Genomic DNA, 8232 nt, shown 5'->3' on the forward strand with positions numbered 1-8232 from the left:
AAGCCACAGTTGCGCGCTTCTAGGGCACTCTTATTTCTCATGTTTCGCTACATAGAGGCAGCCAGCGCTTCGAGACAATTGAAATGCGCACCGACGCATAGAAAACACGCGAACCCGCCTAAAAGAGCATCGCGATTAATGATCGTCCCCCTTTCCACTCTTCGCCCATGGCAGCAAGCTCAGTGAAGGAATTGAAACGCTCATTTGCGCTACTAAAGCAACAAATAACAAGACTATAACGAGTGTGAAACCAAAAGAAAATGAAAAAGAAAATGCTAAGGTTATACCGAGTTGCACAGTGCGTGCGATCCTCACGATATTTTTTAACACGCAGCGATACCCTACTGCGTTCAAACGGTTAGAAAATATTCTCGTGTAAAATTAAACACACGATTAGCATGCAGGCTGTCTGTGTGTAACTATCGGCGGTGGACATTGCGGAACACTTTGCATGCTCGTACAGTTAATTAGCTCTGCTGGAGGGCAGAATAATTTAACACTCTGTCGAAACATGTGTTTACTTGAGGGAAGCGCCTTAGAAATCCTGTCCCACAGGTTACTGCCCAATAAAAGCATTATCTCCTAAACATAGTCACGCCGCCCGAAGTAATTGGTGCACATGACATGGTAAAGTAATTCGTTCTGCCTAGCCAGGTGACCCTGCTTAAATCTAGTCATTCCAGTGTTGTTTTTCGTTGAAGAATATGGCTTACAGAAGAAATTCTTAAATAAAGAAACATTGTTATAATCGTCCTGTCTCGTTAATGATGGCTTCGTTAACTGAAAGAGAGGCTAATGCAGCCGATGCTCATTAACGAAAGAAACTGTGGTAATAGAGGATTAGCTTCCTTCGACGTCACATTTTGCGAAGCGCTTTCATCTGAAACTATAGCAAGGATATAAGCCCTCCAAGATTGGTGGGCCAAAATAAAAGACACCTAAAAGCATTACAATGCAGAGAACAGCAGGCGCTCTTTTTGTGAACCTCGGTTTACATTATCTATAGAAGCTGCAAACAAAAGTCCGCTCCTTCAGTCGACGCGTATACCATGTGTGAAGTCGAATCGAAGTGTGTCGTGCTCGCCGCAATGGCATGGTGGTTGTGGCGTACGCGGCAACTGCGTTCGAATGGTGGAGGAATGCGAAAGTTCTCGTGTGCAGTGCTTTGGGTGCCTGTTACGTAAACCCAGGCAGAGAAAACTAATCCGAGACCGTCCACCGTCGTAGCACCTGCGTTACTCCAGGGCATTAAACTCCCTCAGTAATCATCATTCAATCGAGCCTTGTCAACTCAGGCGCCATTGAACATAGGAGCTGCGATAACGTCAACGTAACATCGCAGGAGACACCGAAGCGCGACGCGAAATTGCTGGAGTGACGTTATACGATCCTGCTGTTTCTTGCCTTGCAGAGAACGGTATTGGGCAACTTTCGGCGTGCTACTTTTGGAATTGAAAAGCATACTCGTTGCACAGAACGAAACTCAACCATGGAAGCTTATTCCTAACAAGAAAGAAAGAAAGAAAGAAAGAAAGAAAGAAAGAGCCCCTATACAAATGGCAGATACAGCAACGTACACCTGGTGTGAGCTGTTCAATTGAACATGGCCTAGAAGTGATTCCACAAAGCCACTTGATCCACACGAGTTGGGCTGACGGACCAAGTAGGTGAGCACGAAAGTTCCTCCTAGTACATGTGACGAAATATAAGCTGTGTGGACAAGAAGGCTTGTTTCCGCGAACGTTTTATTTTATGAACGAGACTAAGATTAAGAAATGTCCACTTTTTGGTCTCGCTGCTACAACAAAAACTCGCCCTTGCCAGTTATGTCTCCCCATATGCTGCACAATAACTCCGGGCATATGTACTTACGCAACCAGGGCAGAGTGGAAACCTCCAGTGGAGGAAGAAGTTTATTAGTAGCAGCCCTAGAGTTGCTGTTAAATTATGTACTCTGGGAAATACCAAGTACCTAAACAAGGTTTGTATAAGCGCAAGTATAGAGTTCTAAGTTATGGTACTCGAAAGCTTTGACAACGGACGGTAGATAAATGCGCGAGAAAGATACGCAGCCTCAAGTAATTGAGTCCTTTAACAACGAACAAAAGAAAACAAACTGTATTGTGGAAACAGACACCCGCTTACTACTAGAAATAGCAGCGAAATCCCAGTAAAATTGACAAAGATGGAGTCCCGAGAGAATAATTTGAGTTTAAAATGATTTATCGTTTCTCATTAGCTTTGCTCCCTTTAAGCGACGTGCACAAAGCTAAACCTCGATATGACGAAGTGAATGGGTCCAGATAATTATTTCACTAAATCGAGAGGTTCTTTAAAATAATAACATTTAAAACACGCACGCGAATACAACACTCACGTTTATTCAGGAGCGAAAAAGATGTAATTCTTCGTGCACTTATCGTATACAGCGAACGCGTTGAGCGCGTCTTGTTTCCCTTGATTGGAGTGGCACACCTTAACAGGTCAATGGCGTCAGGCACATGTTATATTCAGATTCAGATTCAGATAAAACTCGCCATACAAATATTTCAAGCCATAGTTGCCCCCAAAACGTCGTTAAATCGGGTGACAAGTTGAATTCACTTCTTTGTTTTGAATCTTTTGACGAGGTAGCACTATGAACTTGTGCCGGGAACTCAAAATAACTTAGTTCTAAAGTTTCGTAAAAAGGATTTACTTAATTCGAGGTTTCTCGACAGAAAGCAGTCTGTCCTGTCGCTGCTCAGCCAGGCACGAATGACGCCGCGTATAATCAGATCGAACGAACCTTGACACTAGTTATTTGTTTTATCTTAGCACATAGAAAAACAAAACTAAGTTTCTTGTCCTGCGAATAAGGCCTTAACAAGCAACACTTTGTGAGCACCGTACTCGTCAACACTTCCATCTGCATACGTACGTTAAACGAGCGGTGAAGCGATGAAGTGCATGGATGCCGTCGCAGCTGCGGCGAGCGACAGTCGCTCTTGCTCGTACATCGCGACCCGAACTCGCGCGGCATTGTTTCCTTTGGAGCTGGTCTTGTTCAGGATGAATTGTTTTCAGGCGCATGCGTACCTTCATTAAGCGTTTCGAAGCGCTTTGTTGCAGCGACTGCTTAGCTGTGTGTGGAAGCGTGCTCGGCAACAACTGCTAGCGCGCTTTGACAAAACCGCTCGTGAGCAATGAAGGACGCACTCGGGCGACCGCGTTAGCTCAATAAACGAACCAAAAACTGTGTAAAGGCGTGTTGCCACCGTGTGACAATCTTAAACAGGCTCTTTTTTTTTTTTTTTTTTTTTTTGAAAGCGAAGCTATTTCTGCCTGGCCCACCACGGTGTGTGTGACAGAGAAAGCGTTTACGGCATACAATAAAATAAGAAACCCTATATGCACGCCGGTTGCAAGCTTCAACAAACTGGCCTATATTAACACAAAAAAATGACTGATAAAGTAGAGCCAGTGGGATCACCTCCGTTCTCTGCACACGTGGAAGCAAGTGAAGCGATGCTGCAATGTGCGAGCAGCAAACGTCTTCATATAACGACACTCAAAATTATACAACCGAGGCCATTCAGCGCGTATGAAAAATCCAAACAGACTGAACCCGCGTTGACAAATTCTTAATTTTATCACGATAATTTGTCAACTGCGGCTGACATTTGCATTACGTACATTTCAACTGGAAATGTCAACAACGTGTCGTGTTAATATACCCACCGGCCACAGTTACACATATATACCAGTGGCACATATTTTTAGACTGCACAATCTGCGGGATCGGCCCGCGAAAACACCGAGATCCACGCCAAAGACTGGGTTGACTCGGAGAAGAATGCTTCGCATTAAAGTTCTGCTTCGCCAGATTAATATATCCACCAACCCTGGAATCATTTAATCCTAGCCACTCCCACGCGGCTCACGTGTAACCTGGCCGATGTCGCTCGAACTGTTGCTCTCGGTTGTTTACACAAAAATCACCCATCCCTTCGATCTTCTCCGTCGCGCCGCATTCCACCAACGACACCTGCTGGAACACCAATCAACAGGTCGCCTTAAAAATGCAATGTGGCGCCACTTGCGCGGATATTTGTTTGTTTGACAGAGTATCTTTTTGTTTAATTTTGGGCTCTTCCGTCCAGAGAATATGGGAAGAGCGGCCACACGCGTTGGAATGCGGTGACAACATAGTTTACCGAACTGCAGTCCGGTAAACTATTACCTTGTGCCATGACCGGACTGTAGTCCGGACATGGCACGAGGTAATAGGCGCTGCTTAGTTCGATTCGCGGCCACATCTCTCTGAGGTGGGGTGAAAAAATGTGTCTCGCTTTGCGTCCCCGTTGAAGAACGCCACGTAGTGAAAATAATATAAACTTTCCATTACGGCGCCTCTCACAGCCCTTGTGTAGCGCTTTGGCACTAAACCCCAACGATCGATAGCTCGGCGTATACGTGCCTTCGCCCTCGCACTTGCGGGTGGTTGATGCTCCGCCGCCGCTAGCTCTCCCGACAACGCCAGCAGTTATCACACGAAGGTGCCAACTTGCGAGACCTGCGCAATCGACAATAGAGTGCGTAAATCCAACTTTAATAGATGGTTACGAGGTTGGTCCCAAAAGTTCATGCCCTGAGTCAGCAAAAAAGTGGGAGACGGTGCAGCGGTGCCGCTTTCTCCACTATAAACTAAGGACTAGGTTGACCTCTAGTACGAGCCGGACTGCTGTATGACAAGGCACAATATTATGCATACGCCTTTTTGTGCAACACAATTTTAGTCTTTGTCGAAATGGAGATCGGCGAACAGTCTCGTTACAAAGAATCGACCAATATCGAATTTCTTGTGAAATTGGGCAAGAGCGGTGCAGAAATTCGTCAAGCCTACGGCAAGGATGTCCTGAAGGAAAGAACTGTGTTCGAGTGGGTGCAGCATTTGCGGGAAGGCCGCGAAGGCACCAAGGACAATGCAAGATCAGCCCCCATCCTTCATAACCTCGTGCGAAGATGAAAACATTGATCGTTTGCGTTCTCTTGAGTCCAGTGTGCGCCGACTGATTGTTATAATGATAGCAGCAGCTCTTTTTGTTTGTCAAAATTGTCCGTTCACAGGATATTGACAGAAATTTTGGAAACAAAAAGAAAGGAAAGAGAGAAACGCAACTGCCGACTCCCGAGCAAAGGTTGCGACGAAAAGAATGTTGCATTGATCGAAGAACAGCGACGAATTCTTGCAAAAGTTAGTCACCGGCAACGAAACATGGATTTACGGATGCTTATAATTTACGAATACACTGTGATGAAGTCACACGGCAAGGGGTTGAAAAATAAAGGCGATTAAAAAGCCAAATAAAAAAAAGTGCGTGGGAGCGAAAATTAGCATGCTGACCGCGTTTTCTTGAGTGCCATGAAATCGTGCACCACGAAGTTGCATCTGAAAGTCAAACTGTTAGTTGTGTGCGATCAAATTTCTCGAAAGAAGGGCGAATTGGTTCTCCACAACAATAACGCACCTGCGCGCGCACTCTGCATTGACAGTGCGCGAGGTTTTCGTACGCAATTCTGTGCTGGAACACTTTCCATATACGCACCGTATTCAAAGCACCGTGCAACTTTTTTTTTTTTTTCCCAGACACAAACTAGTGCTCCGAGGGCTGCATTTCCGAGATTTCACGACAGCTTAAAAAAAAAAAAAACGACATCGCTGCTGAAGTGCTTAACAGAAGAGGATTTCGAAGGGTGCTTTCCAGCAATGGAGGGAGAAGTGGAAGCAGTGTATTGTAGCTTGAGCCCAACAGGGAATGTAGGACGACAGAGGAGACGAAGACACAGCGCTCTAGCGCTCCTTGACATCCTGCGTGCCCTGCTGCGCTGTACCTCAAGTTATGCAGTACGTTAAATATGTCGAATCTCGAATGGGAAGTGATATGAAGGTCACCAGTGATCACGCTGATGTATCTGAAAAAATGTGAACTTTCTTTTTAAACGTACTGCGCTAACTTATGGGGCACACCTCGTAGGTGCCCATTTGATGGCGTACTCGGAAATTTTTATTTGGAGATGAAAGGTGTCTGTGTGCGTGTTTACGGTTACGTGATTACATGGTGCACACCACCTGAACACTTAGAGTGGCTATACATCGACTGCTATACAGGGTGTCCCACGTAAGTTGAGCCAGACATTAAATATATGCACATAACACGTAGATCGGCGGAAAATAAGCGCACTGGAAAATACACACAACAGCCGAGAAAGGCACAGGACAGGCGCTAACTCACACCTGTTTTATTTGCAGCCACACCGGAAAAGATATGCGGAAAGGATGACATGCGCAGTGCATAACAATGGAAAAAACGTAGTGACAAGGCAACCCAAATCATTAAACCTATAACACACGTTCAAGAAACTTGATTTCTGCCCTGAAGAGCTTCACAGACGTATCGCTCACATATTTATCCCCCCTTCTCCTGATATAAAAGGCTTCCAATTATTCAGGCGCAGTCTTATCGCGATCTTTGCCTAGGATTCTTATATCACTCAGTCGCGGTTCACACGCTGTGCAGTTGGCGCAATGATCAGCCAAATTTGTCCCACCTCCCCTAATAGCCCTTAATGATTTGGGTTGCGTTGTCACTACGCTTTTTCCATTGTTATGCACTGCGCATGTCATCCTTTCCGCATATATTTGCCGGCGTGGCTGCAAATAAAATGTGAGTTAGCGCCTGTCCTGTGTCTTTCTCGCCTGTTGTGTGCGTTTTCCGGAGCGCTTATTTTTCGTCGATCTGCAATGCACCATATAGCCTGTATGCAGGTGTTGTTAAACATGAGACGTCGCTGGATAGAACCAAGGTAATGTTTGCCATCACTTGGAGATGCTCAGGTTATATTTTTTTTCTTTCAGCCTAATTATATTATTCTTAATTCATTAATCAACTTCTCAAATATTGAAAGGTGATAAAAAGTGTCAATGACAACATTGTAGAGCAACATGAAAAACTGCCCATAAAACTTTCTGTTGCTCGATACGTGCTACATAAAACTGTTTTTCCGAGCGTGAAAGTAGCCCGCGAACACACACAAAGTGCCTCGAGCGGCCAGTGTCAATGACAACATTGTAGAGCAATATGAAAAACTGCCCATACAACTTTATGTTGCTCGATACGTGCTACATAAGTGTCAATGACAACATTGTAGAGCAACATGAAAAACTGCCCATACAACTTTCTGTTGCTCGATACGTGCTACATAAGTGTTTTTCTGAGCGTGAAAGAAGGCCGCGAATACACGCAACTCCCTATACAACTTTCTGTTGCTCGATACGTGCTACATAAAACTGTTTTTCCGAGCGTGAAAGTAGCCCGCGAACACACGCAAAGTGCTTCGAGCGGCCAGTCACGCGACAATCTCTCTTTAGCTGCGATCTTGTGACAATAAGTAGTACCATGTAGCGTATACACTGTGCCGCCCAACCTTACCAGATTAGCTTGCGCTGTCAACGGTCTACGAAAACATGTGTGAAGGAAATAACTAATAGGGTGCGTTAATTGTGCAACACAAGTGAAAATAGTCAATCCAACACGTGATCACGTCACGGTAAGATTGTCTTCCACCGCCGCCCTCAGCGCACGCTCTTCCGAAAAGACAACGGGTGCGACAGCAGCATGCGGCTGCCGCACTCGAACGTTGCAACGAAGACGATAAATTTATACGTTGCAATGCATGACCGGAGTTACACAAGCATATCGGAAGAAAACGTGCATAGAGCATTTGGAAAGGCACCCCCCCCCCCCCCCCCCCAACGAGTGCGCGTCAATTAAAACCTACCAGGAATCAAGCACACTGGGCTGTACTGGGCAGTCTGCCAAAATAGGGTCACGTGTTGGGCCGACCTTTTGTGGGAGAAACTGCATAGAGCATTGTCTTCAAGAAGAATTTGCTTGCGTAGGCTGGATGTGTGACGCAATCCTCCACCCTATAGTTTACTTCCTTCCTCCGTGTACGCTGGTCATGAAAACGTTGCGCGTGTTGCATGCCGCAGACCTCATATGCTCTTCTCCAGAATGCTCGGAACAGCGTCACATATTAAAATGAGATCTCCTAACGACAAGCTATGTGCGTGCCAAACGGGTAGTTCTAAATAGAAGGATCTAAATGGGCGGCTTGTGCCTAAAAGCAGAAGCACCTCGTGTGGTGAAGCCGACCACGACGGCTGCATGCTGTCGAAACCGCAAAGCG

Source organism: Dermacentor andersoni, chromosome 4 (assembly GCF_023375885.2).
Source record: "Dermacentor andersoni chromosome 4, qqDerAnde1_hic_scaffold, whole genome shotgun sequence".
In the NCBI taxonomy this organism is placed as follows: Eukaryota; Metazoa; Arthropoda; class Arachnida; order Ixodida; family Ixodidae; genus Dermacentor; species Dermacentor andersoni.